Genomic DNA, 21,122 nt, shown 5'->3' on the forward strand with positions numbered 1-21,122 from the left:
TTTTAGCTGGTACTTGGATTAGATTTATTTCTGGTAAAAGTTGTTTTATACAGAAATAGACATTCTGCATACAGTTGGAAATGCCTAGTAATGTACTTCCACATGCAAATAAAAGCAGAGTTGACTAAGGATGGAGGGTTGTAGATAAAAAAAAAAAGTATTGTTTCTAAGCTCTGAATAAAAATATAAGGTTTGAGATCTTGTTTTCTAGATGAACTGCAGTTCTTACACAATTCTCTGGGTGGAGCTCAAGCTGCTTCCATAGTTATACATAGCTCAGAATGACTGATGCCCACCTTTTTGCTTTCATGCATTTCATTTCCCCCCCTGCAAATAATATTTTACTTATTTTTTAAGATTTTAAGTATATGGCATTATTAATCCTTTCTATGCAAGGTTTTTTTTGTACATAGGGATTAAATTGGCATTGGTTTATATCAATCTGTAATGAGAATGCAAATGGCTACAACATACCTCTGATTTTCCTTCCATGTTAACAGTGTTAACATCATGTATAAGGGGAACATTCCCCTCAAGAGAGATGATCAAAGGTCTTTGGGCCTAACGTGATAAAGACAGCAATAGCAATAGTTTTTAAGTGCCTCAAAATCAGCCTTTAAATTATGTCACATTAGAAGGCAGTAGGAAAAGAAGAAGATTGCATTACAAATGGATAGACTCAATCAAGGAAGCCACAGCCTCGGGTTTGCAAGACCTGAGTATGGCTGTTGATGATAGGATGATTGGAGATCTCTCATTCAAGGGGTAACCGTAAGTCAAAGCCAACTTGATGGCAGTAAGCAACCATGAAAAAACAAGGCTTGTTATACTTTTTCATGCCATATTGGCCTGTCTTCTAACTATGTTGCATGCAAATATGGGAAATGGTTTTTCATCAGATAAGTAGTCATATTCCAAAGTTGTGTGTCTGCATAGAAAGTAGACAAGTTTTGTATTGCTATTTAAGGTGGGTTATAGACCGCCCATTTGGGGCGGGCTGCACCCGCCCCTTTCCCCGGTGTATCGGGGCCGCAGCTGCCAGAACGGCAGCCGCTGAGGCCCCGATCCGCCGCTTTTCAGGCTGCAGGGAAGCAGCAAAACGCCGCTTCCCCGCAGCCTGAAAAGGGGTGTCCTTGGGGCTTCAAGCCCCAAGGACACCCCGCGGCAGCGGGGAGAAGGAGAAAGGGGCTGCTTGGTCCCTTTCTCCATTGCTTCGCTGGGCACAGCCGTCTGAAGGCTGCGCCCAGCGAAGCAAAGCGCTGCCGCAAACCAGGAAGGAGCTCCAAAACGGAGCTCCTTCCTGGTCCGCGGAAAGGGTGCCCTAGGTGCCCTGGCACGGACTGACGACGTCACGTCCGCGCTGCCCCGTGTAGAGGCGGCGCGGTCGTGACGTCGTCATGGCGGCCCTCTTGTGGAAGGGGAGCCGCCATTTTGTACGGACTCAGTCCGTACTAGGGTTAGGGGGGTGCGGAAGCACCGCACCTTCCTAACCCTAGTACGGACTGAGTCCGTACTTTAATGGCGGTATGTAACCCGCCCATAATATCCTTGAAACTACTGGGAAATGTTGTCCAGAGTCTGGAACTCAGTGCTCTGTGAGAGTTTGGAACTCTGATGATAATACCCAACTCTGTCTTTCCTTTCTATGTACAATATGACCTCCATATCTGCAGGACCAGAATCCATGGTTTCTGTGGTTACTTGTGAACTATGGCTGCCACTGCTGGCCAAAGTCTAGCCTCAACTTTTCTGCATATGAGGCAGTGAAGGAGGGATGGAGGGAAGCAGCGTCACTGACCGGCTCCTCTTTCCTTCCCTCTCTCCCTCCTGGTGGGCCTTGGTTTGCTCCCTGCACACACCTCTCCATCCTCACCAATCACAGGAGGGAGGGAGGGAGGGAGGGAGGAAAGGCAGGCAGATAGGCAGGAGGAGCTGGGCAGTGGCACTCCCCCCCTCATCTGGCATTGGGTTCTTTGATGGGGTTATATTTCCTTTGATGGAGTTCCACTCAGATTTACAATTCAGGTATAAATAGAAATTCATTCCTCAGTTCTAGACCTCCTGGTTTCAGTGGTAGCAAGGAATTCATTTGCAAAGCTGAATGAACCAACTGTCAGATTTTTTCAGAGACAAACCAGACCAACGTGTCTCTACTGAGGAATGGCTTTATTAGACTAAGGAGCAATCTATAACAAGAATACTGAATAAGCAACTCTTTTAATTGGGCCACAAAATCATCTATAATGTTCTAGTAATACAGTAGTTAAGCTCTACTTTACTGTGCCTATTTTTGAGAGAGCCAGTATGGGAGTAGTGGTTTGAGCATTGGACTGTGATACTGGAGACCAGGTTCGAATCCCCACTTGGATATGAAATCCACTGGGTGACACTGGCCAAATCACATTATCGCAGCCTCAGAGGATGGCAGTGGCAACCCCCCTCTGAAGAAACTTGCCAAAAAAACAAAAAACAAAAAAACCCCGTTGTGATAGGGTTACCTTAGGGTCACCATAAACCAGAAATTACGTGAAAACACGCAACAACAACCCTATTCTTAGCACTATCAGTTCCTGTTTGGACTGCAAACCATTCTACACTGGGCTGTCTTTAATAAGTGTTTGGAAAACAGATGGTCTGGAAAACTGCAACCAGGCTATTGATCAGGACCCCTTATATGAAGTGTAAGCCCCTTGCTATAAAAATTTCACTGTCTATCTTCATTTCTGGACACCGTTCAAAAATTATGCATTACAAAATCCACATGACTTGGTATCAAGCTGTTTGAAAGACAATGCTTTCCCACATAGGATCTTGCCTGCATTTTCCAGTATTTTGGATCTTTTCACCCTCAAATGCAGAAGAGAAGAAAGGACTCTGGAATCCCATGCTAGAGAAGCCTGGGATTTTTATTGTTCTGCAAGGAGGCAAATGTTTTCTACAGAAGGCTTTGGGATTTTAAGCTTTGCTAAAGCAGTTCAGACTAGGAGATGCTATTTATTCCTTTTTTTATCAATGTGTTTTTAAACCGATATGCCCTTATGTTTAAATTTATAATTTTATATTATATTTTAAAGTTGAAAGACACCGTGAACACAAGTTTCAATTTAAAAAAAAATGATCAAGTTTGTAGTGGAAGGCCAGGATCAGTTAAAGAAATATAATCAATCAATTGATCAAATGATATTGTTTCTTGATTTTCCACTTAAATAGCTGCACTATTTAACCACTTGTAGCTTTGGAGTGTATATGCCATTGTGTCCCTGTAGCATATTTTGTTAGCTGGCTGTGAACTTATTTCTTCAATAATTTTCAGCTTGCCCCAGCTCTTAGTCACCCTGTAGCATAGTAAAAAAGATGCTGAATGTGGAAAACATACTTTTTAACGGGCTTTCCTTTTCCTCACATGAGAGGCATTGATAACAGCCTGCGCCATCAGCAAAACTCTCTTGAATGATGTGTTCCATAATAAGCATTCTGCAGAGAAAAGTGATGGAGGTAACCCAATACTGTGAGACTATGTTAATGTAGTATTGTCATGGGTCTGCTATAAAATAGTAATTTACTGATGTTTCTTTGGGGAAAAAATCAGTCCTGGGTCATCTTTATGGGAAATAAATAATACTGCTTTTCTCCTGCCTGAGCACAATAAATTAATTTATTGCTCATTCTCCCGCAATCACAGAAATACTTCTGAAAGTGTTGCTGAACTTTGAAATGATGAAACAGACTGAGAGACACCCTCCCTGTATAAAATATTGATTTCCCTACTGGGCAAATGATACAATTGGGTCCCTAGTCTTGTACTCTCAGAGAAAAGGATCATGTGCTTTTCTAAAGATTGCTGCACCCAACATGGGTGAATAAATCCTCTTGGGAAGCAGCTATACTTAAGAATCTGAATCTTCTTGGACTCTCTAGGGATACTATCTTAAAATTAAAAATTGATCAAGCAAAATTGGTTATAAAACCAAGAATCCTAGACATTGAAGGCCAGAGGAAAATTGCTGCCTTTCCTAGACACATAGTGGTAAATAACCAAATCTCGGTTTCATCCCCTACTCCTTATCTATATCATGTTACAATACCCAAATTTAGGAGAGCTCTATCTTTAGCTTGATTTAATGCTCTCCCAACAGCAGTGCTAGAAGGGAGATATAAAAAACACCTTATGAAACTCGGCTTTGTCCTTGTGATGATGGCGTTATTGAAACTACAGCACAGGTTCTATTGTACTGTCAATTCTACAAGGACAGTCGCTACCAGCTGATTACTCCTCTTCTAAGCAAACACTCTGGACATACTGATACTTTCTATTTACATTATCTTTTGGACAATCAGAAACCAAGTGATGTTCCCAATGTAGCGAAATTTTGTTACATCATATGTAAAATATGCTCCCAATTGGTTGGTGAAAACTGATATGTGTATAACATCACCTTGAATTTGTATCTGAAATTGTTTTTAACAATTATTAATAATTGTATTTTGCAATTATTATTTTATCAAGTTATTTTGTATACTGGTCAATGACCAAATAAATCTTACTACTACTAGTGGGTGAATGGAGAGAGAAGCTGGCTAAAATATAGCAGGATAGATGCTTTCAAATAATTTTTTTAGTATGCTATAAAATGCTATGTTTCAAAAGATCACCCCAATTAAAAGCAGTTTAACAAGGTCAGCCATGTATCAGTTGAAAGGGACTGCCCTGGTGTTGCAATACTTCAGGGTTTTTTGCATTTTTCTGTGATACAGTTATTAAGATAGTATTATTTCTCCCAGCAACTTGTATTGCTGCTGCACCAGTGAATTGCATATAGTTTTTTTGCTCATATAAAATGTTTGCCAGTGATGGAGATGGAGAAAGACTAATTCTCAAAAAAAGTGAAGGTTGAACCTGAGATCCTTCACTGCATCCAGCCCCCCTTCCTGATTTTTATACAGGCATGGTACTTTTTAAAGATCATATGGAAAAGAGCCTAAATTGAAGATATAAGGTGCTGTGGTTTTAAAATTGTGTCACCATGCACAAAAACCATACTGTGCATTGTCTGGCTGTGTCTAAGGTAGCGGCACATACATCCACATGGACTTTGCTTTCCATGCATATGTACCTGGGGAATTCTGGGTGCATGATTCTATATGGGAGTATATTAGATGCCTCACTGATTGGTAACATTGTCATCAAAAATGGATCTGAAGATATTTATTTATTTAGTTTGTATTTCCCCCTTTCCCCTGGAATGGGTTCAATGCAGCTTACAAACTTTAAAACAAAGTACAGCTAAATCTGTTTATTACAAACATTGAACAACTCAGTTTAAAATCACTAAATTAAAAGAGTTTAAAAACTCATGAAACTGTAGTAAAAAGCATAAAAGCAGAATACAACCCATTAAAAGACCCTTGAAGTGCAATAAGCTCAGAGCCAAAGGCCTGTCTAAACAGAAAGATCTTTGCTTGCTGGTGGAAGGAAAGCAGACAAGGCCCAACCCATCCTCTTGTGGCAGTCACCAATAAGGCTTCTATGGTAGCCTTTAGGTGGTCAGATGTGTTTGGTCAAGTTCTTCATCTTGCAAAATCCCTTGCCACAATAAGGAATAGACTGATTCTTCCGCTAACTGTGCTCCTAAAGTTTGTTATGATTTCCTCCAATATGTGGCAGTTGTACATTTGGAATTATACGTATAGTTTGAGCCCCCCCTTTTTTAAAAAAATTGAAAAACTTTACTAACGCTACATACAGGTAAAGTTGAGGAATTAGGAGGCTTAATTTGGAAAGGAGAAAAGGGATCTGGATTGCTAAATGTATTCAATTTGTCAAAATGGGATACAGCTGGGGTATTAAAAACGTTAAAAACCAGGATCTATAGTTGTACATCTGTTGCTCCCTTTGCCCCCTTCAGAGGATTTATCTATTATTTCTGTTTTTAGATATTTTCCTTTTGGAATGGAAATCAATGGATGCCCTTTTACTTAAACCTTTAGAATGGTGTTTTAGTGTTTTCCCCTCTATACCACCACTACAGAATAGTTTTAGTGCTAATGGCCATAGGCTGGTTCCTGAGATGGAAGGAATTAAAAGATAATTTTAGAAAAGGAATTTTGCATACCCACTTTCCTCTTGCAGCCACTTGCACCTGCTCAAAAACTGCAGGGGTAAGTAAGCTTTGTGTGGGGTTGGGTGAGAGGCTACTGATGGGCTGGAGAATTGTTTAAAATGGCCTGGAAGATTTTTAATATTAGTTTAACTGCCTAATTTCCTGTGTTTCCAGTCTCTCTTAGCATCTCCCTTTTTCCATTCCACCTCATCTCAGATGGCTTTCTGCCTACAGTGCCAGCTTTTGGAAAATGCAGGGGAATATAGTCAGGGAAGAATGGTGGGAAAGCAAATTTCTGTTTACTCTTGGTTCTCAAAATCCAACCCAAATATAACCTTTAGTTTTTACAGAAAATGAAATATGCATTTAATTCCCTGGCAGTTTGTTTGTTCTGTCATTATACAGAATGGCAAAACAGATCATTTCATGCTGTTGGAGGAAAACAAATCAATATTACACAGAAGAAAGGGGGAGGAAGCCTGAACCCCACCCACCCATCCACACACATATGGTCAAACTATGCATTATACTATAAGCAAAAATCATATGTGTAATATGAACAAAGGAGATAAAGCAGGTCTGCTTAAAAGCCATCTAAGCTCATTTGAGCTCATTGTGATGAACCAATGTTATGCTATATATTTTCAATCTACTATGATTTCTTGAATGGTAATTTCATTATGAAGTCCATTCTAGATTTTATCTCTGCCACAGCAAATCTGTGGAACATCTGGGACAATTTTCAGAGATGAAAAAATGTGTATATTCTTTGTTGTATCTTCAGATCAGATGTGGTAACTCACTGAATATCTGCATATCTGTCAATATGAATATGAATGATGTATTATTATTATTATTATTATTATTATTAACCTTTATTTATAAAGCGCTGTAAATTTACACAGCGTTGTACATGCAATCTTTTTAATTGGACGGTTCCCTGCCCTCAGGCTTACAATCTAGAAAGACACGACTCAAAAGGAGAAGGGAGTGGTGGTGGGGAAGGGGCCTTTCTAGTAGGATAATACATATAAAATACATAGCAATACAGGAAATGATTCAATAAACAGACAACAAAAGAGCATCAAATAGCAAGTGACAATTATGCAATGCCTGGGAACGCTTCTCTGAACAAGATGGTCTTCAGCTCCATTTTGAAGCTGGTTAAAGAAGTGATGGCTCTTGTTCGCGGGGGAAGAAGGTTCCAGGAGTGAGGGGCAGCGAGTGAAAAGGGGCGAATCCGAGATGGGAAGGATGTTATCGAATTCTTGCTTTGGATGTACCACCTACATGAGTATAATTTGTTCCAAGACATAGCTGTGCTAATTTGTATCAGTATACAAAGGATTCTTTTATACCTTTGAGACTAATTGGGAGAAAGAAATTTGCAGCATAAGATTTTGTAGAGTCAGGGGCTGTACAAACAGCTCTGAAGGGGCAGCCTGCAGCCACCCCTTCTTCAGCCAAATCAGCCATGGCAACCTCACTCCACAGCCCTGATCCGGCCTTTCAAGGGTGCAAAAGGAGCCACAAAAAGTGGCTCCTTTTTGCGCCCTTGAAGGGGCTCCATAGTCACTCTAGAATAGCTATATGGTGCTCTTTTGGTGCTGTGCGATCTTGACATAGCGCTGGAGGCGCACCACGATACCGCACACTGTCTGGAGTCATGGGGGGTCATCAGGACGCTACACCTGACTCTGCCTCCAGGCCGGCCTTTCAGGCTGGTCTGAACAGGACCTATGTCTATTTTGAACTGAAACTTGTCTCCATAATGATTTCAATAACAGTTTGGAAAATGATACTCCTTTAAAAAATCTGCTTGATGAAGATTTTGTAAATGCTTGGGTTTCCCCGATATTTTCTTGAGGCAAGACTGGGGGGAATCTTTGGACTACCAGATTTTTGGACTCCATTGCTCATCATCCCTATGCAGCATGGAGAGTGATGAAGGGTTGCATACCTTCCAACCATACTGGAATGGCAGGGACAGTCCTCATTAATCTTTTGTGTCCCATTTTTTTATCTGCTTTGAAAACATCCCAGTTTCTATCTCCTCCTTCCACTTTCTCTCTTTTTCCCCAGTTTGCTTTAATTGCTGCAAACGGTATTCAAAGTGCAAAAGTAGTTTGCCCTCTGTTAACTCAGCATGGGGGAGAGGAGGCGAGGTGACAAAGTCTTACTCTTCCTAGTAGGCTTGGACAAAAGCTGCAGCCTTTCCTACTTTGTATGTTCTTCTTCATCTTGACCACACTCTGATATTGCTTGGCCAGAAATGTCCCAGTTTTCATCTGTGAAATGTTGGATGGTATGGGATTATAGTCCAAAACATTTGGAAGGTCAAAGATTCCCCACAGTCCAAACAGGAAGAAATGGATTTGAGGAACTTGGAATGGATGGTGCTGTTGGTAAGTATGATGAGTGATTGGGACCAGTGATTGAAAGCATTGTGCTTCTAGCTTTTGATGACACCAACTATCCCACCTTGGAGCACAGTGGTGGTTAGGGAGAAATCCAATTATTATTTGAGCAGTTTTGTGAAAGGAAAAAGAAATGAAATGAAACACCCATGGATACAACAGTAGCCAGATGAATTGTTTCCTGTTCTTTGGCTTGATCTGAAACTATTTGCCATAAGGCGTTTGGTTATCTTTTATCTTTTGGTGTTAGATGATTTGCTGCTGTCAGCTTCTCCCTTGTTACCTGGCTGCTGCCAGTGCTCAGTCAGTTGAAAAGGGATGTCAGTTCCATTAATAACCTGAGCACTGTGCAGATAGATTGTGGGAAACTGGTGAAGGGAAAGGAAATTGTATTTAACCCAGGGTTCCCAGCTGTCATTTTATTTCCAGACTCCAGCATAACTCTATAAGGCTAACACAATTGCATCAGATTGAAACACTTGTGGTCACTCTCACATTTGACATGGAAAAGAAGGTGGAATAGTTAGAACAACCCATGTATATGCATTCTAAAGTCTTTGTGGTCAGCAGAAATGCAGCATTACACAAAACAGTGCAGCAGTAATTCTAATACTGGGAGCTTCCTTCTTTGTCCTCCTCCAATGATTGTGTGCCATATCTACACTTCAAATCTTGGTAACACTTGTTGTATTTCATGAAGTGGGTTATAGTCCACAAAGGTTTATGCCATTATACATTTATTAGTCTTTAAAGTGTCACAGGAATCTGTTGTTTTTATGACAACAGATGAAACAATGTGATCGCTGGAATAGCGGTATAGAAATAAAATTTATTATTATTATTATTATTATTATTATTATTATTATTTAAATGTGTAGCATTAATGCACCTGAAATTTTGTATGTTTTTAGCTGAAAGTAAGCACACATATCCCTGATATGGGTTAGGTCCACCATACAAAGGTAGAGGTAGTTTAAATCTTCCCACCAATCTGTCACCCCATCCTAGAACAAGGGCTAAAAAGATGTTTAGAATTTCAGTTCATATCAAGTAATTTGTCTATCTGTTTGCAGTTATAGGTCTGGTTGGTGATTGTGTGTCTTCAAGTCATTTTCAATTTAGGCGACCCTAAGGTAAATCTATTATGCAGTTTTCTGAGGCTGAGATTGTGTGACTTGCCCAAGATCACCCAGTGGGTTTCTGTGGCTGAGTGGGGATTCAAATCTTGGTCTCCAGAGTCATAGTCCATCACTCAAACCATTACATCACTATGGCAGTGCCCTGTACAGCACCATAGTGACATCACGAATGCGCCATTGGCGCACTGCGGGTTCTTTTTGCTGCGCGAGGAAGCCATGCGGTTTGTCCGCTGCAGCTTCCTCATGCAGCAAAACAAGGCGTGGGCAGAGTGCCCTTTTTGGGCTCTCTGTAGCTGGCCATAGATATATAAAATATATATGATACATGCTCCCTCCCTCCCTCCCCCCTCTTTAATAAACAGCATTTCTGACAAATTTGTTCTACATCCCAAGTGACTGCAGTTGATCACTAATAATACATATTAACTAGAGTGATTAACAAAAAAATTTTGCTAGAGGTAACTCACATCCTATGTGGCTCCAGCTAACTGCAGATATGCCATCAGGCTTAATCACTATCCAAGATAGCTTTCTAAATGGCCAGTTTAGATCCAGATCACTTTTCTTTTTAAGAACTAAAGGAGCCAGAAGCCATAACATTTCGTTAATTCATTAAGTAATTGTTGTTTGTTAATCACTCTAAGAAATGTGTGTCTGTATATGCAGCTGATTTAAAAACAAAAGAACTTCTGACAAGTTTGTACTGGATCCCAAAAGTATACAATAATACTAAACATATACATGTATATTAGAGTAATTGATTAAAAAGTAGAACTTAATAAATTAGTAAACAGTTTTGGCTTAGAACTGACTTTTGTATTCAGCAACTGAACTAGAGAGAAGCTGAAACTTTTTGCTAATTCTATCTGTTAATCGTGTGTGTGTGTGTGTGTGTGTGTGTGTATTCATTCCATATTCGGGAAGATTAAATGTTACATATTTTCCTGGACCTTTACGTGTAGGTACGAAACAACATGTCACTCACATCCTAGACATTTAGCCTGGCATGTTGGCATGACTCTAATCAGCTAGTCTTTGGAAACTGCCATATTTAGCACTTGTTGTGGGTCCATGAGACACATTTATAAAGATCATAGCAATTTGCAGAGCGCAGTTTGATGGCTTAACTGTGGATTCCTTTGTAAGTGTAGAATATAAAAAGATGAGTATTTGACATTTTTTTAAAAAAACATTGAACAGTAAATTTCATGATAATATTTTGTAATGTAGATTCTTTTAGCTGTTTGAGAATATATTACTTATAATGAAGAACCACTGAGAATCAGAAGAATTTTTTAGCCTCCTCTTCACCTTTGACTTAGAGCATTTGCAAGGCACATGATTTTGCCACTTTTGTATTTTGTAGTACATGAGACAATAAAATACGTTTTTATTATTCTAGTTTCCGCTGGGAATCTTAGCTCTAGATGAAAAGCTAAAACTGTGTTCTACATGTGCCAAACTACCTTCAGGAATCTGGGAGTTTTAATTCAAAAAATAACTTCTCTGAGCTCTGTTTCATCCCCCGCCCCCCTGCTCTGTTATTTTTTGTTCATCAGAATCGATGGTTAGCTGGATAACCTAAATATAGACAATCTCTAAAATTTAGTAATAGCCATGTGATTCTTCTAATTACTAATCAATTTTCCAGGTCAGCAGCATCACATGCCCTGGGATTTCAGGGTCAAAACCTGAGACTGTAGGCTGCCTCCTTATAATAAGACAGAAATGGGTTTTTATGATGTTAAAGAGCCAATATATGCGTGAAACTGATGGTCCAAATAGAGCAGCTTCCAGCTGCTTTGGGGGCATAGTGTTCAGATGACATATGCTCCAAAGTGGCTGGAAGCTGCTCCGAAGCTGTGCTGAGGTGGCAGGGCCTGGACTTTTCAGGAGCAGATTAAATCCGCTCCTGCCAGTGGAACATTTTGGTCCACAGCAGCACGACGCTTTGGGAGTGGGCTGTCTGGTTGGCACAGTCCTGGCACAATTGGTGCCAGAGCAGTCAGAAGCTGCTCCTTTTGCACCATCAGCATGGGCTCATAGGCATGGAATGGCAAGTAGTCCAGAACTGTTTCTGGGTCAGCTCACTGTGGAAAGAGGCATGTGGGCAGTCTAGGTAAAGGGGGCCAGAATTTGGGCAAAGATTCAGTTAATATGACAACCTGGAGCCTTGGGTAAAGAAAGAGTCCTGTAGTAATTTCTCCTGTTTCTATTAGATTGTGAGTGTGGAGCATACATTATGTATGGGAGATTATTCTAGGTCCTGTGATCTCATGGGCAGCTCACTGCTTATACTTTAGAATTTCCCCTTAGGCAACTCCCTCTGCAGCTGTTGCCAAGGATTGTTCAAGAAAGCTCACATGTTGCAACACTGGTATTCCTCTCTTTCCCCTCCCTCAAATGGCACAATGGCTCCAAGTGTGTACCCACCAACTCTCTTTCCATTCCATTCCCCTCATTTGTGCACAAGTTAAGGAAGTATTGTACCATGCTGATGGATAGCAAAACACCTTCTCACTGTGTAAAGGAACCCTGGCACCAGCTGAGAATGAGTGGAGATGCCAGGTTTTAAAGTCACCTCAAATGCAAAATTGGCTCCTTTCCGCCAATATTTCTTGCCCCGACATACATCTCCTTGCCTAGAGAACAGAGAAACAATTTCCTGAGGTTTCAGGTGGTGCCCTGAATCCTGGAACCCTATACCCTTAGCATATAAGCCAGACATCCAAATGGTGGGAATACAGTTGATGAATTAATGCTTAACAATGGACAGTTTTTCTTTTGCTAGCCACATAGTAAAAAATTGAATGGCTCAAGCCATTTTTCTCTAAAAGCCTTCATGTACAGTGGTGTGATGTTAGACCAGGGACTTTATGGTTGCATGGGATCCTTTTGACAGCCATGTGTATTACTTCGCTAGCAATGTCACTAGCTGATGTCACTGTATGCTATACAGCTACTTCTACATTTCTGATGCAGTAGAAGAACTAGTAAGTCATCTCCAAGTATTCCTTGCCTAAGAAAAACCTATGGAATTAATGGGATTGCTATAAGTTGACAGGGGACGTGAAGGCACATATAAACATACAGAGAGCAAAAACATAAACAAAACAGATAAACATTGATAGCCAATCCTGATTTAAAAGAGAGACAGAGACTGCATCTACTCTGCAGAAATACTGCAGTTTGGCACCACTTTAACTGCCATGGCTCAATCTGATGGAATCTTGGGATTTGCAGTTTTGCGAGATATGCTACCTTCTCTGTTAGAGCCCTCTGGTGCCACAGCAAACTACAAATTTCAGGGTTCCATAGGTTGGAGCCAATGGCAGTTAAAATGGTGTCAAGCTGCATTAATTCTGAGTATGACAACAGCCAGAGAGTGGAAGAAAGAGATGTTCTGAGTATGTACTATTTCCCATTGTAAACTCAGCTAAGTCATAGCGCTCTCATAACTTCAGGAACAACATAGTGTTTGTTTTTATTGTTATAAATGCTTTCTTGGGAATAATAATATTTTATTGTTGTTGAAAATGTAAAGCTAAAAGAATTATGAGTATGAAAAGCTAAAAGACTATAAGTAAGATATTATCCATATACTGCCATCCCCCAATGTTTCTTTTAAAAATCAGAACAGAGAATAGAGTTAGTCCTGGAATGCTCATCTTATACCAGGTGCTTTTGCTAGGCTTGTTACCCATTGCCCCTCATAACTGCTGGTCTCTGAGTAATCATGGAGGATGAGGCTTACCCATTTACTCTAAGGTCAGTTTCCAGTTGCTCTACTACTTGTATGGCAGACATTTTCAGACAAATGTCCTTTTGACACATGGGTACTATTTTGTTTAAAGTGGAATATGTATAGCAGAGTGGGCAAGTGTGAGCCCTCCTTTTTTAAGCTCTTGAAGTCCCATTGATGAACCACAAAGATCCCCAGCCCTTAATGTTTTTTAAAAACTCCTGCTGATTTTGAGGTGATTTTTTCACCTCAATTCCAGCAAAATCAATGTAAAAACAATAAAAAAGTGGCAGTCTACTCCCCTCACTCATCCAGAGCCATACAAAATGCCCTCCAAAACAAACAAGGCAAAAGTAACAAAACATCACCTCTTTTATGTTGAGAAATGGATGGGGTATCCTTAGGTCTCAGTGGTGTTCCACTGGAGGTGTGGCTTAGGGGTGAAAATTGGCTCCCCACTCACTCTACAGTGGCTTACCCAGGATGTGCATGGTAAATTGGTTGAAGATTTTCAGCTTCTTTCCTTTTCTTCCATGTTTGGAATCAACAGAATACCAGTAATATGTATGCTGCAGTTCTAGCAGATGGTATTCTGATAGCCTACTTTTCATGAAAAATGAGAACATAGACACATACATAAAGAGTAAATTCATTGTTGCAATTAAATGCTCAATTACATTGCTATGAAAGATTCCAGATTTCAAATGAGATTTTATGCTAATTTTTTCCAGTGGCTTTCAGTTTTTCTTAAAGAAGTTCAGATATAAAAATAGTCCTTAAAAATAAAGAAAGATAGATCATATGCATTCATTAGATTTTCAGTGTTTTTGTAGATTATTCCAGAAGTATTGTCACAGCAAAGTCAGATTTTCTTTGTAAAGTGATATATGTGCCACATCTTAATTGGTAATAATAAAATGTAATGTTGTATAGCAAGAGTTTAGATAAAGACCTATTTATTCTACTTTGAACATAACTAATTTATTGCTAGTATGATGATTCTTTACTGCAAAAGCATAGTTTCAAAGGAACATCAGATGAAATGGCCAGTTATTGATTAGGAGGGTTAAGAGCTAAACTCAGAGTAGGAATTTTCAATTCCTTTCTCACTGTGAGTAGGAATTCTCAATTTCTTTGGGCACAGAAACCCACTGAGTGACCTTGGGCAAGTCACCGACTCTCAGCCTCAGAGGATAGCAAAGGCAAACCTTGTCTGAACAAATCTTGCCAAAAGAACCTTGCTTTAGGATTGCCATAAACTAGAAATGATTTGAAGGCCCACAACAACAACAGACTAGTTTGTTAGCCTTTCTGGATATAGGGCTGAGGTAGTAGTACTGTGGATAAGATCTTTAGCTCTTTCCTCTCTGTACTGGGACCCACACTCCACCCATTCTAACTCTATGAGCAAAAAATGAGGGTTTTGTGAACTGTAATCTCCCAGATTATCCAGATTGCATGGCCAATAGTAGTAACTTCTGTCCAGAGACAGAAACAGAGATAGAGGTAGACCAGGGGACAAATAAATAAATAAATAAATAAATAAATAAATACCCTTTACATGATATTCAAAGCAACTATATGGGAGTGATAATTAATAAAACAAAAATCATCGGGAGATCCTAGTTGTACAGTCACCCTCCTCCTTCTCCACCAGCTGTTTTAGTGCTTTAACTACAAGGTGGAAAAAAGGGAATTAGGATCAGAGAAAATGTATCATGTTGCTCTGTAGGCAGCAGAAGAATAGTTGGGAAGGAATTGAAAATGTGGGATTGGTGAACAATTAAAAAAGAATGGCCACTCTTGACTTCTCCCTTTCCCTCTATTCTGCTTTCCACCCAACCCTGCTTCAGTGTGTCCCATGCTTTAAGGGGCTTGGTGAGATCTGCAGCTATTAGTTTGGACCTAAAGAATAATACAGTATATCTAAATTCCTGCCATCCTCCTCCTGTCTAGTCAGAAGTAGATCTCACTGAATCTCTTTGTAATCTGCATGTTTGTTGTTGCTTACATAGTGCATATCCATACTATAGTGACCATTTTGATATTTAAGTGGAATGTTTTCTCTCTCTTCCCTACTTTAGAGGAGACAAGAAGTGGGCAAAGGTTTAAACAAATGAATGTTTTGGTTCTAAACCAGGGGTAGGCAACCTTTTTGAGCCGGGGGCCGGGTTGCTGTCCCTGAGACAACTGGGGGGCCGAAAGGGGGGGGAGCTTCCACCCTCTGGGGGCGGGGCCGTGTGCCGGGGGTGGAGCTTCCACCCTCCTGGGGCGGGGCCACATGCTGGGGGTGGAGCTTCCACCCTCTGGGGGCGGTGCTGCATGCCAGGGGCGGAGCTTCCACCCTCTGGGGCAGGGCTTTCTCTGCTCCCTTTCCCAACCTCCAGCTGTCTGAGAGACAGCTAGAAGGGGGGGATTGGGAGAGGGGGTGACAGGCGCGCGCCTGCTCCTCCTGCCCTTCCGTGGCCCCCAGCTGCCTCCCAGAGAAGCAGTAAGGGCCCGTGAGGGGCAGGAGCAACAGGTGCGCGGCCCCAGCTCCTGTCCTCAGGGCTTTGCCAGGCCTGAGGTGTCCTCTGAAAGACACCTCAGGGCTGCCAAAGCCCCGCGGGGAGGAGGAGGTGTGTGCCTGCCCTCTCCTCCTTGGCCCCTTCCTTCGGCCGAAAGGGCTCCAAGGGGCCCTTTCGGCCGAAGGGGACGGCCGAAACCACTCTCATTATAAAAGCAGACCTTTTAGCATTGAAAGCACTGAAAATACACAGAAATGCACTTTGGAAAGTCACACTGTCTCCCCTTCAGAAAGACTGCATGTCTTCATCTTCCTCCTCCTGCTCCTTCCTCCCTCCCTCCCTCCCTCCTCTTGCTCCTTCCTTCCTTCCTCCTTCCTCCTCCTCTTCTTCATCCTCCCTCCCTCCCTCCACCTCTTGCTCCTTCCTTCCTCCTTCTTCCTCCTTTTCTTCATCCTTCCTCTTCCCTCCCTCCTTCCTCTTCCTCCATTCCTCCTTCTTCCCCAGCGCTTCCCCCCGCCCCCTGGGAGGCCGAAGGACGTCCCAGGGGGTGGGGGAAAGGAGCGCTCCGGCGGCGGCAATCGGCGGCAGGGTCGGCCAGGGGCCGGTCCTACAGTGCGATGCGGCCCGCGGGCCGTAGGTTGCCGACCCCTGTTCTAAACAAATATATCCAATTTTGTCACAATTTCTTGGCCTTTCCTTCCTTCTTGGCTTTCCCCTGCCACCTCTTGTTCTTCATTTCACCCACACTCTTCTTCAGAAGATCACACACTTTGAGGATACTTTATAAGTTTGAGATTGGATCTAACAGATACAGAAAGTTAAACTCACACCCTTCCATCCCTTCCTATTTATTTTTTTAAAAAGCAACTTGAAAGTAAGATCCAATGTATTAAATGAGAAAAACATATGCTCTGTCACTGATCTTTGCAGATCACGTTTCTTGGTAGGGTGTGGCGAGGAAGAGAACATGCCTGTTCATAAAGGGAGGAGTAAAGGGACCGAATGCTGCAGGAACAAATCCCCATATGTATTGGTGTATTAATCCAGGATTTGACTGTCTAAATTGGCCTAATGTCAACATGAATGATAAAGATGTTAAAAGATCCTAGATAGTTTCAGAATGCTAAACCCAGATGTTAGTAGTCCAAATTCAACTATACTTGTCCCACCATATTCTCTAGGTTTAGGGGCACAAGACCCCCATGAATATGAAAAAACCAGAACTAACAAAAACATCATGTTTTTGCCTGAGAGGACACCTCTCTAGGAATCCCTAGGTCCTCCAGTGCAACTCTGTGGTCAATGTCCGACAGACACTGACCATAGAACTACAAATGCCTAGTGGAGTGTTCTCTCTAGGAATCTCTAGGTCTTTCAGTGCAACATTTAGTTAAAGTTGACCATAGAGTTGCACCGGAGGACCTAGATATTTCTAGAGAGAGCATATTAATCAAACCCGTGAATAATCAAATCCACAAATATGGAGGGATGAGTGTATAGCACACCAAAGGAAACAATGAAAATTTGGTAGTTTGACACCTATATAAATTCCTTTGATTCACTGGATCTCTTCTGGCTGGAACTAATATTCAGATTTAGGTTAAAGGGTATTCTCCCAACTCAAACATCAGTTGCCTATCTTTTTTCCCGTTTACCATATATACTCGACTATGTTGACCTCATGTGTAGATTGAGGGCAGGTTTTGTGGAAAAAATTGTGGATTTTTATATGACCCATGGATAAGTCAAGGGTAAAATCTAGGGGCATTTAACAAAGGAACTAAGTGATTAAGAAAAGGAAAATGATGCCAAAGATACAAAATTCCAGCAGGCATAATGGTTTGTGATTGCCTTAAAGGCTGGATGGATGAGAGAGTAGAGGGAGGTCAGTACTTCCAGAACACATTACACTCTTGAGTTTCATCAGGGAATGGTTCCTTTTTAAATAAGAATTCGAGTATAGTCCATACATTGACTCGTGGATAAGTCGACTGAGGTTTTTTTGGGTCAACGTTTTGACATAAATTACTAGACTTATACATGAGTATATACAGTATACATTTCTTTATGAATTACAGAGAAATGTAAATGGAATTAGTTTGTCTACATTTTTTTTTGTGAACACAGGACATGTAAAGGTTGAAAATCCTACTGCTATATTCTCTAATTCCATCTTTTCAACACTGATGTCCAAGCTATGTCTAGGGTTTCCAGCTTTACATGGAGATGCTAAGGATTGATAAACATATAATGATAAAGCCAATAAAATCAACAGAATTTATTTTTATTATAAAATATGTGTTTTTAAAAAGTACCAGAGTTTAAATAGCATTATGCGATCTTGTTCTGTGTTGAAATGTGTACAGTGATGTCAGTGATTGATGTAATCGGACCTTGGCTGTGCTGGTGGTGGCAGCAACAATAACAGCAGCAGCAGAGGCAGCTCCCAGGGCACCTGTGGGCTGAGGAACCTTTAAAACGCCCACCCAGCCCTTCCCTAGAGATGGATGTAATCATAAATCCTCCACCATGTTTGACCTAGTGAATCCTCAGATTCTTTTTACTGAAGATGCAATCAAGTTGCAAAATGGAAGGCACCAGTTCACCAGCTATTATAACTTCTGTTGTTCCTTGTATTTGCATAATAATAAAAATGCTAGCAAGGTTATTTATGTGGGTACAACACAAAGGCTGCTTCATTAAATAAATCAAATTATTATTTTTGAGTACATGCAAGACATTTGTGAGTTACTTTGCTTTTTTAAACAGCCAACACAGCTGAAATTTAAACAAGATCCTTCTTTCTTGATTTCTTGAGGTGAATATAAGAAGAAAGATCACCGAGAAGCTTCAAATATGTCAATGTAGTATTCATTATATGGCTTTGGTGAACTGTATCAAACAGCAGTAAGATTAAAATTGTAAATATTTGCATATGTACTATACAATATGCAGATATTTACAAGGCTCTCCAACTATCATGGAAAACTAGGCCCGCTGAAATCAATATGGCTTATTTTTGAGTAGCCAAAGTAACACAGGAAGCTGCCTTATACTGAGTCAGACCATTGGTCCATCTAGCCCTATACTAGGATTCTGGCAGATGAAGTTCAAATCCCTGCTCAGCCCTGGAAACCCACCCAGTGTTGCGAATCTGGTGACTTTCACATGAAAATGGGGATTTTAAAGAGCTTTTGGTGTGATTTTGGTGTCTGGCTCTATTTCAGTGCAGATTTGGTGACTTTTGCACATTTCAGCTCCAGTCTCCTCTAGAGTCGCACACTAACAGTTTTCAGCCAATCAGAGAGAGGACTGGAGAGTGGTCGCCACCCCTGCCCTCAGAAAAAGCTCTCTCTCTCTCTCAGCCCCTGAGACCCTCTGAGGGCCAGGCTACAGAGCAACCGATCCTGTTTGGAGTCACACTAACAGCCAATCAGAGAGCCCTCAGGGAAAGCTCAACCAACTCTCCTGGCTTAGTGCTAGGGAATCCTGGGAATTGTAATTTGTTGTGGCACCAGAGCTCTTTCTCATAGTGAAGGCTCAATGTCTCACAAAACTACAATTCCCAGGGTTCCCTAGCACTGAGCCAGGGCAGTTAAAGCAGTCTCAAACTGGATTATTTCTGCAGTGTGTCTTGGACCCAACTCAGGCTGCATCTTCACTTCAGAGACAATCCAGTTTCATACCGTTTTAACTGCCATGGCCCAGTGCTGTGAAATCCTGGGAATTGTAGTTTGTTGTCACACCAGAGTTTGCTGAGAGAGAAGGTTAAATGTCTCAGAAAACTAGAATTCCCAGGATTCCCTAGCACTGAGCCATGACAGTTAAAGGGGTGTCAAACTGGATTATTTCTGCAGTGCGGTTGCAGCCCAACACGTTTCTATTTGGCACAAAGCCTCCTGGACCCCCTTCATATCAAAATAAATATCTTAAAAGGACTTCTTTGTTTGGTTTTAATGGTAATTTTGAGAGTTGAAATAAGTTACAATTATTTTTATTCAATTAGGATTACATTTATTTGCAAAAGATCCGCCATATTAACATTATGGGAATTTTCTGGGAATTTTGACTGAATATTTGGTATGATATGGGGGGGTGGGGGATTGGTGTGTTTTGGTCAAAAGTGCGGGGAAATATCTTTGAGGCTTGTTGGCAACACTGCAAGTCACACTCTCTCAAGCCTTAGAGGAAGGCAATGGCAAAACTGCAGTCCTTACAACACCCTAAATGCACTAAATCCCATCTTATTTGGGAAGGTAAGCAGCATCAGGCCCTAGTTTCCTGGCTCAGAAAGAAGCTTGCCTGAATGTTGGTGGGCTATCACCAGCTACATTTGGATGTATTGGGCTAGATGGATCAATGGTCTGACTCAGTAAAAAAATAGACAGCTTCCTATGTTTCTTTGACTTCTGAAAAGTAAGACCCCTTGAGTTCAGTGGGCCTCACTCCCACTTTTGTGTTTATGGGATTGCAACCAAAGTACAACTATTCTCTTCAGCTATGGTTTGCTTTGTTTTTTGTTTTCATCTGTGCACCATTTGTCTTTCATTGTTTTTCTGTCACTGAGGACATTTGCATGACAATGGGATCTTTCTTGCTTAAGAGTTCATCTGTTCCTGCTGTTAATTCCCCATCTGTATTCTTCACTTTGTCACATCTTAATTATCTGTGTTGCAATTAATTGTAATTTCACAGGTAGAAGATTTTAATTTCAGGTGGGAAAGAAAAACCTAGGGCCAAGAAGACTTAGCCCAAAATGTTTTGCTCCCAGAGGCAGAACAGCAAATGGTGCCCTCCAACAGTCAACGTGTATAGCATTTGTACCCAGCTGGTGAAGTTATTTTGCAACCAAGACAAAATACAAACATATATTGTGTCCCTACCGCTACAAATCCACTATAATAATAAATCAATTCATTAACAATGTTATGCCTTTCCTTAATGTACAAACTTGTTGACTGAGGTGCTACCTCACTTTGCCTAATAGTAGGGTTGGAACCGGATCAAGACTGCAGCCACAGGCATTGTCCCCTTTGAATTTCCAGTGTCCACATGTAAAATATACCTCTGTATGAATATTTCAAGTTTTGGTGGCTAGGTTAGATTGTAAGCATGCTAAGGGATCAGTGCCTGCTTCTACATTAGAGTGGTGAATTATGCATTATTAAAAAGGGACAAAAGATGACATAGACTTCTATAAAACGTGCACGTGCTAA

The 21,122-nt window shown here is 41.1% G+C and overlaps 1 protein-coding gene across 2 annotated transcripts in view; it reads left to right on the forward strand.

Annotated features, from left to right (window-relative positions):
• LOC149319455 (phosphate-regulating neutral endopeptidase PHEX-like) overlaps positions 1 to 21,122 on the forward strand; it is a 150,789-nt gene that overhangs the window by 86,466 nt on the left and 43,201 nt on the right. The window lies entirely within an intron of this gene.

The sequence above is a fragment of the Sceloporus occidentalis genome, unplaced genomic scaffold (genome assembly GCF_023333645.1).
Source record: "Sceloporus occidentalis isolate IW3139 unplaced genomic scaffold, rSceOcc1.0.p SCAF_2, whole genome shotgun sequence".
Classification (NCBI taxonomy): Eukaryota; Metazoa; Chordata; class Lepidosauria; order Squamata; family Phrynosomatidae; genus Sceloporus; species Sceloporus occidentalis.